Here is a 15,825-nt window from a genome sequence, read left to right on the forward strand (position 1 = left end):
GGTAGCACCCTCTACATCATCCTCCTAGGGCTCACACTCAAGGTATGGCCTCCATATGACCATATCTAAATCATCCAATGCCCGCCACCAAAACTCCTTCCCCAAATGGGGCTGGCTCATCAAACCTCCATACATATACACATGGCTGAAATATTTCCCTAAACCTTAAGCATACTAGTCGTGTGACTAACACGTGTTCCCACGCCCAGATATGCAGCAATGTGATCCCTACCCCTAGTGTTCTAGCCTCTCAGTAAACTGCCTCATGTAAATCTTTGTATAGGTATGCTAACACACATGACCCCCATGCATAGCGGGTCCCCTCAGTCATAATCTTCTCTATCACCAGACCCCACCCTATGGCCAATCTATGTGAACATCGATCGGGACAAAGAAAATCCTCGATGATCCCTGATAACACTGAAGATAGAGGCTCATACAGTGTTTCTATATCCTCCCATGCTATAGATCCATCCTCAATGTACACATCATTGGCAAATATCCTCTGCACAACTGTCGTCCCCACGTACCGATCATATGTAACAAGCTCCCCCCTAATTAGGATGTGCAGAATCCTCCCTACGTCCTCCAATGTCACCGTCATCTCTCCCATCACCAAGTGAAACATGCATGTCTCATTGTGCCATCGCTCTGCCAAGGCTGTCAGTAAATTGTGATTCGTCTGAATCATGGGTAGGTACATTGTGTCATATAAGCCAGTCGCATAGGCGCAATCTCTCTCTGCCTCCGTCAATTGCTCCTACAGCTGCTATGTGGCAGGATGCCTCTCCAGCATCTGTAAAATAGAAAGAGCCTCCTACACATATCAACACTCACATCAGTTGTTTTGCTACAAAAATTTCTTAAGTTTCAACCTAGACTATCAACAGATACTTTGATCAAGTATCTTTGTGTCTCAATAGGTAATCGATCATGGCAAACCTAGACTACAATAGGCATTTATCACAAATGACCTAGTCTCAACGAGGCTGCTATGATTCATCAAAACAACTAATCAAATCAATCAACACAAGCATCAGGAGATATTTTCTCTGATGCTAGGGCATTTTTACTACAATCGTACTACTCTGCTGATAATAGCGCTACAACTTATGCACAACAACGCTAAAAAAAATAAACGCGCTAATACAACTACACCATAATACTTTTACATGACAAAAGCGCTACAACATCTACTCGACAACGCTAAAATTACAAAAGAGCTATTACTATGACTTAATTGTGCTAAATTGACAATAGCGCTACACCTACTATGCAATAGCTCCACTACAGCACAGTAGCACTACTTTAGGCGACAAAAGCGCTAAAACACAGTTTTAATACAGTTTTAGCGCTATTGTCTTACTTGGACTTTGACGCTTGAAAAAACATGACAAAAATGCATAAAACATGAAATTCAAGATTTGCGTACCACTGGTTTGTAGTCCTTTGGCTGCTGGTATCAATGGATCCGCTCTAACCGGTGATCTGTTATCGGCACGACCATGATGACTGCTGCTCACTCTTTCACAAAAGGTCACTATCAGAGCTCAAAATGGCTAGGGAGATAGGTGCAAATGAGCCTATTTTTACCCCTTCCCCTCCATATATACCCCTTAGCCCTAACCCTAATTCACCCCACTCATCGTCATGGTCCCTGTGAACTTAAGAAGCCTCTAATTTCTCTGTCTTAACTCCATTTTCTCTCGTTCCTTCACCATTATTTCATATTTCTTCCATTCTACCCCCCTCCAACTTCTTTCTCTTTTTTCGAGAGATCGCTCGATTTTTTGAAATATTTTGGCCCATCTCTTGAGGGGGCATAGCACCCACTAAATTAACATTTATGGGGCATATTTCTTCATACCTATTTTCTTTATTTGAAATGGCATGATAAACCACACCGTCTCAAAGAGGGGCAAATGTAGTCACATAAATCTGTCCACTTAATTAAATGAATATTTACTATTTATTTGATTAATTAACAATCAATAATCAGTTAATCAAATTAATACTTAATTAATTAGATCCTCAACCTCTTCTTCTATTAACTAAATAAATTATTCAAATTATTTAAATTAATTCATTAAGCCACACTCTAAATCAATTAAATGAATAAAACATATTTATTTAATTTAATCCCCTTTCCTCACTTAAATAAAATATAAAATGTTTATTTAAATCCCTAAACTACCCCCCCCCCCCCCACTTGCATTCTCCTACAAATGCAAGTTGCACCAATCTGGTTGAAATAAAGAAATTTTGTTTTAATTAAAATTCTATTTTCTCTCACCCACCAAACCCACTAGACTCTTCTAACCCATTCTAGACTCTTCTAACCCATTCTAGATTATTCTAAACCATTCTAAATTAGCCTAATCCCATCGTCTAATTATTGTCACATTCCTAAGCAACTTGAAGTCACTTCTCAAAGCCTCAAAGTCTTTGAAAAGCATTAAAATCTTTATGTCTTTAACAATTTAACCCCTAAAGTCTTCCAAACCATTAATGGTTCTTACATAACCATTTATGACTCTTACATAACCATTAATGGTTAAAATCAACTCACCCACATGGTTAGAGACTTCCCCTCTAACTCAACCCTCATTTAACTCGTGGGTCTCTTCAAGCATTCATTTTCTTTGACCATGGATATCCCAACTAACTCTTGCACAAGAGTTTGTGCATTGGATAAAGACATTATTCATTGGATAAAGACTTTATTCATTCAACTCAAGTCTAACCTTACCTCCTAAGGTAACCTTCATGTAATCTCAACCATTTAATACTTTTTCCCTCTCCTCTCAAGACATCTCATGTTGACATTTGTCATCCTGGGATTGGGTTGAAAGCTCTCACATGGATCATAAACCCATCTATCCTGGCCCTTGTTGAGATTACTCAATCTCAATCATCCATTGCCCTCTTTTTCCTATAAATAGAGCTCATTCCTTCTTAATCCAAATCCAGAAATCTTGTATGCATCAAACTTATACCAAATTTGAGAGAGAATTTAGAAGAAATTTTCTTTGTTATTTTGGATAAAATTAACATAGATTAATTAGGTATTTTCTCATATTTAGCTTGTTTGCATTTGCATAGTCTTTTATCTTCATTTTCATAATCTTGAATCTCCATAAGACATCCATAATAGTGCAAAAAGCTGAGGGCTACACTCATGTGGAACTTGGAGAGGAGAGGAACAAGGGATGAGCAACTATGAGCATGTTGGAGAGCATTTGGGAGGGTTTTGTGTCTTTCCTTCATTTTTGTGTGTTTTCCATAATCTATTTGATTTCTCTCTTGATATGCATGCTTAGGATTGCAGTTTCTTTCATCTTTCATTTTTTATTGTTACTAACAACACTGACGTTTGAATCTTATGTATCTTGCATCCTTTTCAGTGTGCATCAACTATGATATGTTGTTGTCATTGATGTCAACATATTCCTGTGTTCTGGTGTTGTAGAAAGTTGTTCCTATATTCTAGTATTTGGTGTTCCGGTAATTCTATTGAGTTGATATGGTTGGTTTATCTATTTGGGATGCTGAATCAACTAGAGATATTTTATTTTTTATTGATTTCATGATGCTATGTGGTGATTTGGTTGAGTTTTGGATTCCAATATGAAGATTGTTCTTCTATGTTCAGAGTTGCAGTGTTCTGGTATTTGATCTGTTGTGCTACTGTATGATCATATCTTTGGTTGCAGATTTGGGAGAATGTTTTGGATGTTCATGTGTATCAAAATTTTAGATGGTTCATGATTTGGTGCTCTAAAATTTATCTTTCTAGTCTAAAATGTTGATGTTAAGTGTTCTTGAGAGTTATCGTGATGATCGATGAAGATTTGAATAAGTGGTGTTGGTATAGCTATTGCGGATGGTTCTAACATGCTTGTTGGTGTTTCCTGATCATTTCTTATTTGTTTTGGTGGTCCGCATTGATCCTTGTGCGTATTCTTCAAGATCATATGGGTTTGGTGATATTCTTCATGTTATGCGGTATTTCTGATGGTGTAATGTGTTGCAATTGTTCTTGGTAATATTTCTGATCAGGTGTAAGCTTATATGCAGCCTTGTTAGGTAAGGATGCACCAGGAACAAAGTCTATTTGATGACTTATAGACCTTCTTGGTGGGAGTGTTGCAGGTGCTCCATCATTCACTATTTCCTTATACTCTTGCAACATGTGCTTCACCTCCTTGGGTATCTTTACCTGCAACTTGTCTTCTTCCTCCTTTGGATTAACAAATATGGCACACTTCACTATCTCCTCCTCATGTAGCAAGTTTAAAAACTCTTTACCAGTAGCCAATAAAACACTAGGTGTTCTTGAAGTTCCCTCTTCATTCTCTGTCAAAGACTGAATTTTGAAGGTCTTGCTGTCCTTCTCAAAGGAAATGGAGTTCTCCTCTCCATCATAGATCACCTTCCTATCAAATTGCTAGGGTCTTCCTAGCAATAAGTGACATGCATCCATAGGTAACACATCACAAAGGATATTATCCTTGTATCCTCCAATAGAAAACTCTACCCAAGTCTACTCATTGACTAGTACACTCTGCTCATGATTCAACCATGTCACCTTGTATGGGTTAGTGTGGGGTACCCTTGTGATGTTCAACTTCTTGACTGCCTCTTCTGATATGATATTGTTAGTTGAGCCTGAATCAACTATCACCTTGAAAACTTTACCAAGAATCTTGCACCTCACCCTAAACAATGCTCTCCTATGCTTGGGTTCATTCTTCTCCGGTTGTCTTATCAAGACCCTTTTGAACATCAGATTTTATCCAATCTCTAATTCAATATGGTCCACCTCAGGTGTCTTGCTACTTGAAGAGTCTTCATGTGCATATGCAACCCTCTTTCCACTATTTGATGATGTAGGCTTGTCAGGGAATCTATATGCCAGGTGTCCCAATTGTCCACAATTGTAATACTTCATTGTTGCAAAATAGGAGTTACCTCTGTCGGTACCTCTACCCCTATTTGGACCACCTTGTGCACCTCTTCCTCTAGAATTTCCTCCTCTGAGATTGGCTTCACTACCATGCTCAATCAACTTGGTTTCTCCTTGGTTCCTTTGCTCATTTGCCTTGCTTTGGTAACCACCTCAGTGATTCACTTGATCTCTACCTCTACCTCTAACCCTATTATTGGAGTCTCCTTTCCTTTTGTTCCTCTCTTCTACCTTGGCAACAAGCTAATGACATTTTTGGACAATAGTAGGATTCTATTGGCTTATCTCCTCTTGAATGTTTCACTTTAGGCCGCTTAGATACCTAACCACCTTAATAGATTCATCTTCTTGGACTTTGGATCTAAGACATAGCTTTTGAAACTCCTCTGTGTAGGAGGTCACATCAAGATCCTTCTACTTCTATCCTTGTCTCTTCTAATGAAGTTGGACTTCATAATCCTCTGGTAAGGAGTTCTCCTTAATCTTACTCACCATAGCTTTCCAATTTGCAATAGGTAGCTTTCCCATACTAACTCTTTCTTCTTGCAGGTACTTCCACCATGTCAAAGTTGCTCCCCTTAATCTTGATTTGGCAGCTTTAACCTTCTGAGCCTCTGTCACTCCCTCACACTCAAAGTGGTTTTCCATGCCCTCAATCCATTCCATAACAATGTCAATGTCCATTCTTCCACTGAAATGTGGCAATCCTTCAAAGGCTTTGGTGTTCAAGGCCTTAATAGCCTTCACAAAAGGTTCTTCATTGAACAAGGGATCTGGTTTAGGGATAATGTCATCTATGTCTATAGTCTTCTTTCCTTTTCCTGTGGTGTCTTCATCCCAAGGTCCTTGTGTCCTCTGATCCACCACTTCCTGCAGTTTATCCCTTATCTCACTCATAGCTTCTTCAAGGAGTCTATTCTTCTCCTTCTATTCTTCCACCTCTCTAGCCAGCTCTGCATTAGTGACCATTCTTCTCTCCCCTACTAATTCACCAGTAGATAGAGACATACACAGTCCAACAAGTCTTTTACTTGCTCTGATACCAATTTGATGGGTTGGTGCTTGGGATAGACTAGCCTAGTCTATGCTCTTGGATCTTTTCCTTGGATCACCTGGTGTTCTCCTCACACCCTAGGGTCTCTAGGACTTCCTTTGCTTGAGGAATCCTCTGACCTTTCCCAATCCACCCACCAATGCGTTGCTATGCTACTCCTAAGGTCTCACCTACTCATGAGACTCAAAACCCCTTACTATGGCTAATAAGGGCTAGGCTTGTTCCACACCTTCCAAGGTCTTAGAAAGGTTATAACAGGTCTATTTCATGGTCTTCCCACCCATTCATGTGCCCCCAAGAGGTTTCAAGCCTTCAACCCCTTACCGATTCTACCATTTTTTGTTTTTGCCTTCAAATAGGGCTACAAGGATTAGGACCAATTAGGCCTCCTACCCGGTCTTTTAGGGATCCCTCTCACAAATGATGCACAAACAACCCTAACTCCCAAAATCGACTGCCATTCATTTGGCAAGGACTCAAGGATTTTCTAGGTTTTAGGCCTCCAAGTGTCTATACATTGTCCTAGGTGGATTTTAAGGTTTTCAAGGGTTTTTGTGAGGGTTTTTGGGGTCTGCCTGGGTCACAGTGAAGGTTTTGTGTTTTAGCCACCTTGTTTGGGTTGGTGGAGGCTCCTCCTTCACACTAGTGATGCTTCACACCCTCCTCTTCACCTCCTCCAAAGGGTGCACTCTCCTTTGACCAACCTTGCTCTCCAAGACTTCTACAATTTGACCTCTCCTAACCGGGCACTGTCCAGTCTTGCCTAGGAGTGGGTCTTTGCTTGGCCTTCCTATATTTTTAAGGGCCTTTCTTGCATGGGACTATAGTACAAGGTCTTCACTTCCATTCCCCATGGTTTCATGGTGATTCCACAATGGGGAATGGAGTTATGACTTCATTTGCACAACCAATCCAAAACTGGACAGTGAGACTGCAAATTAGAAACTATTTACAAAAAAACTCAACCGGTAAATAAAACCTAAAATAATCACTCACAATGAAATTATTTATACCATAGAAGACATTTCACATAGTTTTGCATGCAATTCAATCCATTTACTTGCCTGGTAACTTCATTCAATCTGACTGGTAACCAACAAACAGTCACAGTCAAGCTCTTCTTGCTTGGGCCGTACAATCTCTGACATCCAAACCATTCATTTAGGGTTTGCATATACTTATACCACCTTGGCCTTAGTCTGTGTGCTCATATTAGGGTTGTCCATGCCAAGCTAAGGATTTTGACCTCCTGGTGGAAAAGTTGCTTGACAACTTTTAAAAGTTGTCATGCAACTTTTGCAACTTTTAAGCAACTTTCTCAATGTTGCTTTTCATGACTCCTAAACCCACATTGGGCCAACCTAAGGACACCGCCATGTTATAAAGGACCCCTAAACACCACAAAGACACACATACCCTCCATTTTCAAGAAATCACAATCTTGACTTATGACCCCTAAGATCTCCACTAAGACCCTAACTAGGACCTATGAGCACATGGCTCATTATTTTATGTACAATGGCTTCATAAGAAGCATAAAACCAACCAAACAAGAAGGAGGGAGAGCTTGAAAGGGTGCTCCTACACCAGCCACAAATCATCAATTTGGGACCCTTACAAATGAATCCAAATTCTCAATTTATAGAAGTTTTCTACCCTATTATCTAGGAAACAAATCTAACCTAAATTAAGAACTGAAACTAGGAGTCACAGTTAACTTGCAAGTTTCTTCCTTGATACTCCAGTTAACTACTATGAAATGGGGGCTGCATGAGCACAATGACGACCATGCTAGATGAGCCACATTTTCGTAGTCATGCAGAATTTAGCTCAAAATTGGAACTTGAGTTGGAGCTGCAGCTGAAAATACAAAAAATGGGGGTCATGCAAAAACCCTACTATCTTTAGTAACCATATGTTTATCCTTCACTTTTTAATAAAATCTCTATAATTATACATTATGCATGTGACTTCTTGGATAGGAGGATCGTCTAGATGTTTAATTCTAAATTTATACTTCTTCAAAACTCCATCTGCATGCTTCTTTCCTTTCTCTAACTCCTCTATTGTCTCCACCACCTCTTGACACTAAGTGATCAAGTATGTGTACCTGTCCATGAGGGCAACATCGAACTGAGTCAAAGGTCCTAAATGTTGAGCCTCGTATGCATCCCACTGATTTAAAACTTGTTATTGCTTCATTATTCTGGTACTAGTTAATCCTAAACCGAAGGCTCAAAGCATATGTTTTATAAAATTCGCATATTTCAAAATTTCTCTGAGAGGAACCCAAATCTCTGCCATATCCTTCACATACTGCTGAAACATCTCAATCTTCAGCTCCAAAATGTACACATAGGACTGCAATTTTTCACAACTATCCCCTCCTAAGAGGTCCTCCTCCATTATTGTCTCCGCCCCTAACCACAATACTTTATTCAAAATTGAGAACTGCTTATTAAAAATGCTCAGCTTTCATTCCCATTGCGTGGAACAAGAAGCTAAATCTCTGCCTTCCTATATGGCCCTATGGTATATCCTCATAGTATCTTGCAGAAATAATCTAATCTTAGCTGCATTTACTTGGGTCCATGATTTAGCTGCAGCAACCACCTGTCTCACCTCCACTAGTGCCTTCACTTCTCCCTTTGGCAATGATCAGGTCAAAGGTATGTCATCAGCCCTACAAGAGTTTAGAGGTTTTCTCATTTCAATCAGTAGCTACTTGTATTACCCTAGTTCCACTTTGAGCTCCATGTTTGAAGTATGTTCTTTTTCTACACGCCCCTTGACAACACTTGTGGCTAGCTCCAAAGTATCTAGCTCTCCCCACTTTGTTTTCTTACCCAAATTTACCTAGGATATTTGATACTTAGGGGAAGCTTGTCCCTTTGCTTGGAGTGGAACTGCCACATCTGCAATTACTTCACTGGATCCCATTTTTTATAAATGACGTAAGGATTTTGGCTTCTTAGCCTTTGGTGGCTCCTCGATGATTACTTGTTGCAAAGTGACCTTAGGAAGCTCTTCTTTTCTCTTTTTCTTCTCAAAAGTGAACTCAAGCCATTGTGGTATATCTTAATCCTTGTCACCTTGATGTGACACTATATCTACAATTATAACATGGACCTCTGTCTCCTCCTTTGTTTCATCTCTTTCCTCCGCCTCTGTTTGGTCGGGATCATGAGGTGTGGTAACTTGGTGGGCTAGATTGGTTTGTAGAGCATGTTGCTTATGTAATTATCCCTATTCACAACTAACCTCTTCATTGAATGTCATCTCTTCCTCATCTGCCTCTGTTTCACCTTGCCCGGTTATTATGTCCTTGAGGAGCTCCCCTTGATCTTTAGGGGTTAGAACTAATCTTTCATTCAATAGGTCCTCTGCCTCATCCCCTTGTTTCTTTCCTCCTAGCAGTCAATGTTGCATGAGATCCTCTTCTTCCTGATTTGAATCAGATTCAATGTTCCTAACTCGTATTCCTTCAATGCTAGACCTGAAGCCTTGCACTCTAGGTTATCTTGCAAGTATGTTAACTAGTGGTGGTGCAGGGGCGTTGATACCTGGATCTTATGTGGTGGTTGTTGAAGGTGATTGAGTAGGTATATCTTTAGTAATTTCTACTTCTTCCTCCTACTCCTAGGTACCTTCTCCTACAGTCTACCCTATAGCTATCCTTGGTGGGAGGACTTTATCCAGTGGTATTGCTCCTAATCCATCGGTCACTCCAAGGTCCACTGCCTTCTTCAACAACTCAGACTCCTTCATCTTCTCCTAGAGTTTCTTCAATAAGTCCTCAATTCTTTCTTGAGGTTTCTCCCCCTCATTAGGATCGGTGATGTATTCTATCTTGAGCTTTATCTCGTCTTCCAAGCATACTCCTTATAACCCCTTGATTGGGGTACCCCTAAAGTGGACTCCTCTTGTTTCCCCTTTGAGGCACTCAGCCTTACCCTCTATCCTATTGATGACCACTGGACAAATCTTTTCAATATTCACATCCTTATTTGTAGACCACCTTATTGGGGAGAGGGGCTTCTTATCAATTTCTAACCCTTTATAATCTACATCGAGCAGGTCTCATCATCCCTGAGATCTTTAGGGAGATTGGTCTCAATTTTGAAATCTCTTATCTGTGGCCCAAATAACCTATTATAGTTTTTCTCTCTAACCTCAAAACTATCCTAGAGGTTTGCCCAAAAATCCCCCAGTCTCGGCCAGTGTCCCACATTTGCCTTGGGTATAACTTGTTTGAGCTTCTCGTAGGGATCATAAAAATCCCTAGCATAATCATATTCTTTCAAGTTCAAATCTTGAAGCTCTGGCTCTGCTAGCTTTGCAACGTGTAACTTCGAGCATGAGAAGTATCCAATAGATACTAAAAAATCAATGCATGTTTTATGTTTTGAAAATAAGAGAGATTGGAGGCCCAATAGTTGCCTTACATATTCCAACAAAATTACTCTATCACTACAGTATCTGGGAAGCAACATTGGGTTCCCTAGGAATCCACTGGCCCTAATGTAAGTAGAGCATGGGTTTTGGATAAACCAACATGCCCACTCTCGGATAATATCCATGGCCTTGAGGCTAATATGGTATCCTGTGTCTCCTGTTAATTTAATTATTACCGGAAAAATGAAGGCATCATTAATTCTTTTGAAATGAGCCTTTGCATTGACTAGTGGGAGTTCGGAATAATATTCTAATACCTTCTTTTGTCCTTTTGCATCCCCTAACTGACCCTCTACTTGTAGTCTCAGAAACTTTCTAGCTCTGGCAGCCACCCAGATGACATAAGATGTGAAAAAGAATTTTTGGGTCTGGTGGACTTCCTTCATTTGTTTGCAAATGTTGTTAGAGAGGATCTATGGCCAATCAAAATATTGTTTTCCAATTAGGATAGTGGTCATAAACTGGAACATCCATTGATGGAAATGCTTACAATTAGGCTTGCCAAAGGCCATGCTCAGCATAATAATCAAGTCTCTTCGGGGCTCCTTGAAGTTTGCCCTTAGGATCTCTATTGCCTTGAGACTTATTTTTCTCTCTTCTTCCAACCAATTTTCATTCATGTGCCTTTATTTACTTAAACTTTGTCATTCCATACCTTTAAGGCCTCCTCTTCAATTGAGAGGAATATCTCTTCTCTAGTTGGGATACCACATGCGAATCCCAGCATGTCAGGAGACAAGTCTATAACTATCCTTCCATGTGTGTCAGTTTACTTTCTAGTATTTAGATTGTACAACTGAGCAATTGTTATTATAAATTCTGGTGCTTGCACTGATTGTGGAAAAATAGTTGTCTCCACTAAACCTGATCTTTTGATTCTCTTGTGTAGGGCCTCCAGTCTGGGCTTATTTAGCTGGGTTCTGATATCTTCAATTTCAATATGGCCATTTTTTCCTGTTCGTGACCCATTTGACTTGATCATCCATCTTTGAGGAGTAGACTTGTCCTTGATAGTGGTATTTTATGGTAGATGGAATTTTGTCAATATCTTTGCTTCTTTTGATAGAAGATGAGTCCATCTAAGTACCTGAACCTATAAGAAGAAAATGAGGATCAATTCTTTATCAAAGACATAAAAAGTTCATTCACTTCGGGACTTCGGGTTTCCAGAGTAGGGATTTTTTCTTTTAAAACAGGTTCCAAAACTTCGGGGTTCCGGGGTAGGTACTCATGGACGCAGTCCGAAACTCCAGGTTTCAGGGTACGTAAGTTAAGCATATCTCAGGATCCTGTTGTCCCGAGCCAAATAGCCAATAGTATTTTAGCAAGAAGATTTATAAAAGATAGACCTCGGAACTTCAGGGTTCCGGGGTAGGTGATATGACTCCCTCACAAAGAAATAATTCGTAACTCTGGGGTTCCGAGGTTTCAGGGTCATCAAAAGAAAGTCAACAAAATCCTGAAACTCTAGGGTTCCGCGGTAGGGAAGATAAAACCACGTGGAACTCCAGGGATCTAGGGTTCCAGGGTAGGAATTAAGGCACGGGGGACACGCGAGAAAACACACAAAAAATGAAAAAGAAGAGAAAAAAAAAACCCGACAAAGAAGAACACAAAAAATAAATCTAACCTAAAAATGACCAAAAGGGCAAGAAAAATCACCTACCTGGTGGATCAAAATGCCCAAGAATGCAAAAGGAAGCTCGACAGTTTGAAGGCTTGTGGTTAGGAGGAAAAGAAGGAGGAGCTTTGAATGCACAAATGAACTTTAAAAGTTCATCATTCCTATTTATACCCCTCCCAAACATGTCCGTACAAGCACTTTAAACAGGACCTCAGTACTTTAGGGTCCTGAGGTTCCGAGCTTGGTAGCAAGACACAAAACAAAACATCCTACCCCAGGACTCCGGGGGTCCGGGGTTCCGGGCTAGGAAGCCAGGCAAGCAAGGATCCACCTCGAGACTCTAGGATTTTGGGGTTCCGGAGTGGATCACACACACATACCTCAGGATTCTGGAGTTCTGAGGTAAGGAACAAGAAAACAAAAGGAACACTGAAGTTCTGAGGTAAAGGAAAAGAAAATAGAAGATGAAAAGAAGGAGACCAACCTCAGGACTTCGGGGGTCCGAAGTTCCGGGGTTGGTGAAAGCAAAAGAACAAAAAGAGACCTTGGGATTCTAGGACTCCGGAGTTCCAAGGTAAAGAACAAGAAAACAAAAAGGACAAAGCAAAAGTGAGAAAAAACAGGGTACCCATATTGTAACACAAGGAAATTAATGGGGAATAGATATGCAAGGCATAACAAATGGCTATTATCTGGGAAAAATGACTCTAGGCAATTTAGAATTTTGGAATCTCTAGTTAACCAAATGCCTAAGGCTATTATCATTCAAAAGGATGTATAAGATAAAAAGATGAGTGAGCCAATGAACAAACAACCAAGTCGAGAACTGAACATGATAAACTCTTAAGTGTGTGCGCATGATTTATTACTCCATCATTTTCAATAATGTAGATAATCAGAGGAAACTGGGCGCAAGCTACGTAGGTAAAGCCAACCAATGTGTTTCATGCAATGTTATCTTGGGCATAGCTCTACTTCCAGTTAGGCATCTATAGCCTCGACAAAGCTACCTCTGGTTCCCATCAAGTAGTGCTCCACTACCAGCCAGGTGTCCATAGCCCCAGTGGAGGTTACTTGAAACACCCATTTTATTTGCTTTAAAAGGATCATTTCTTTCCTCTCTCTTTTTTTTAAAAACATTATAGAACATAGAATGACTTACTTCCTTAATAACCTTTTAAGAAAATTTTTAGATATTGAAGTCCGATTACTGGGTTGGGAACCACGATGGATAACGTGAAACATCCTGACTTTGGATTTTTCACTTGAAAACCAGTTTATCCGATATCTTACAAAAATTTCTGATGTATCTTAATGTGACGATAGTGCTGAGTTTATCAAGCTAGCCTTTTCCAATTGAAGGTCAAAAAACTCAAATCATATTTAAACCATTATATACCACCTTGAACGAGTATAGACAAAGGTTTGAAAATTAATCCAAATGACAATGAAGTCATAAAGACCAAAAAGTCAAAGTCTCTCAGAATTTGGCAACATGTTATGTAAAGGATACCTTCCTTTTAGAATCTTTGAGAACAAAATATGTATATCCTGACACAACGAAAAGGAAACAAATGAAACAAAACAAAAGGGAAACAAGCATGTAGCAAAATGAAAACACAACAAACATGCAAAAACCCAAGCAAACAATGAAGCAAAACTAACAAAAACTAGCAAAAACAACTAGTCTACTATACACAATGGGTCAAGCTTCACTAGGGATTAATCAAAGTAATGTTTGAGAAACTGACCATTGACGGGCAATGGTACAAGTTCTCTAGTCAAAGAGCTTAACCTAAAGGTGTTTTACCCTAAAATTTTAGTTATTTGGTAAGGACCTAACCACAACCTTTCAAACTTGTGGTGATCACCTTTCTTCTCCTTGGCCTTGTCCCATAACAAGACTAGGTCAGAGATCCAAAAAGCTTTCTCCTTAGCCCTCTTATCAAACCATCACTTAACAATGGCTTGGTGCTTGGCAAAGTGTTGTAGAGTATTAATCTTTTTTTCATCAAGTCTTAATAAATTTAAGAGGCGAACCTCTACCTGATCCTCAATGTCAAGTTCTTTCATTAATTGGAGGATCGGTATTTGTAAGTTGATCGGAAAGACAGGGTTCTGGCCATAAACAAGGTAGTATGAAGAAGTTCCCAAGGAGCCTTTTACTCTGGTTCAATCAGCCCATAAGGTGTATCTCAATTGATTACGCCAATCCTTGGGATTTTTCTCAAGTAGCTTCTTAATGACATCTAGGATGTTCTTATTTGTAGATTCAGCTACTCTATTACCTTGCAGGTAGTAGTTGGATGAAAATTTCAATATCACTTTATATTCATATGACCATTGCATCAACTGTGCAGAAGTAAAAGTAGGGTCATTATCACATACCAGAGCCAAGAACATACCAAACCTAGTGACTATGTGTTGTTCAATAAATTTCAAGACTACCTCGGCAGTAATATTCTGACATGGAATGGCTTCCGTCCACCAGGTGTAGTTATCCATTGCAATAAGAATAAACTTATGTCTTATAGATGAGTTAGGATTAATAACACCTACGAAATACAGTGCCCATTGGGCAAAAGGTCTTTATCTCGGGATTTATCTCTCTAGAAGTTACGGTTTGGCATGTATGACAGTGACAAACATGCTCATGAGTATCCTTAAATATGCTAGGCCAGTAATATACAGCCTTCAAGATTTGATGTGTAGTGACATCCGCCGACCCATGAATTGTACCATATTTCCCGTGTAATTCCTCAATCATGTTATGGGCTTCTTGATGATCAAGACACCGAAGGTAAATACCTTCATAGTTCTTTTTATAAAGTGCCAAATCCTTGATCATATAATTGGCACTTTTGAGCCTTAATGTTCATCTTTGCATGGCTGTCAACCCCTCAGGACACCTATTTTTCAGCAATATAAATACCAAATCCCTATACCATGGGTCCTGAGTGAATGACTCCAATGTATATTATTGGCACTGGATTTGAGGGATATCAGTCGCCATGGCTTGAGACAATCCTTGGCCTTAGACCAACTTCATTGGATGCATCTCTAAATAAAATTCTTGTAAGATTGCCATCCATTTCCCTCAAGGTTCTCCCAGCTCAGATTGCATGAGTAGTGACTCCACCGCTTGATCAGGGACAATCGCGTAGATTTTACTCCTCAGGATATAATGCCCGAATTTCTTGACTGCTCTCACTAACGCAAAAGCCTATTTTTCAAGAGCAGAGTATCTAACATCAACACTTTTGAAAAGAGAGCTCATAAATGTAATAGGTTTCTCATTCCCCGCTTGCCTCTACATCAAAATAACTACCCTAGAATGTAACGAAGCAAAATAATATATGTAAAAAGGCAGAGTGTAGTCAAGACTGATTAACACAAGGGCTTCGGTGATGGATTTCTTGATCTAGGTGAAAGCCTCTTTTGCTTCAGTTGTCCATTCGACCTTAGCATCCTTCTTCATCATTTTATTCAATAGCTTGAATATCTCTGCAAACCTAGTAATAAACTTTCTGACAAAATTGATCTTCCCAAAGAAAGATCTCATCTCCTTTTTACTGTCAGGCATTTGTAACTTCAACAACGCTTCTACCCGATCTGGGTCTATAGATATTCCCCTCTCAGAGATTACATGGCCAAGTAGCTTTCCTTCAGCCACTCCAAATACACATTTCTTGGGGTTAAGAGAAATCCCATATCTCCAACATCTTT

This window comes from Cryptomeria japonica, chromosome 3 (genome assembly GCF_030272615.1).
Source record: "Cryptomeria japonica chromosome 3, Sugi_1.0, whole genome shotgun sequence".
Lineage (NCBI taxonomy): Eukaryota > Viridiplantae > Streptophyta > Pinopsida > Cupressales > Cupressaceae > Cryptomeria > Cryptomeria japonica.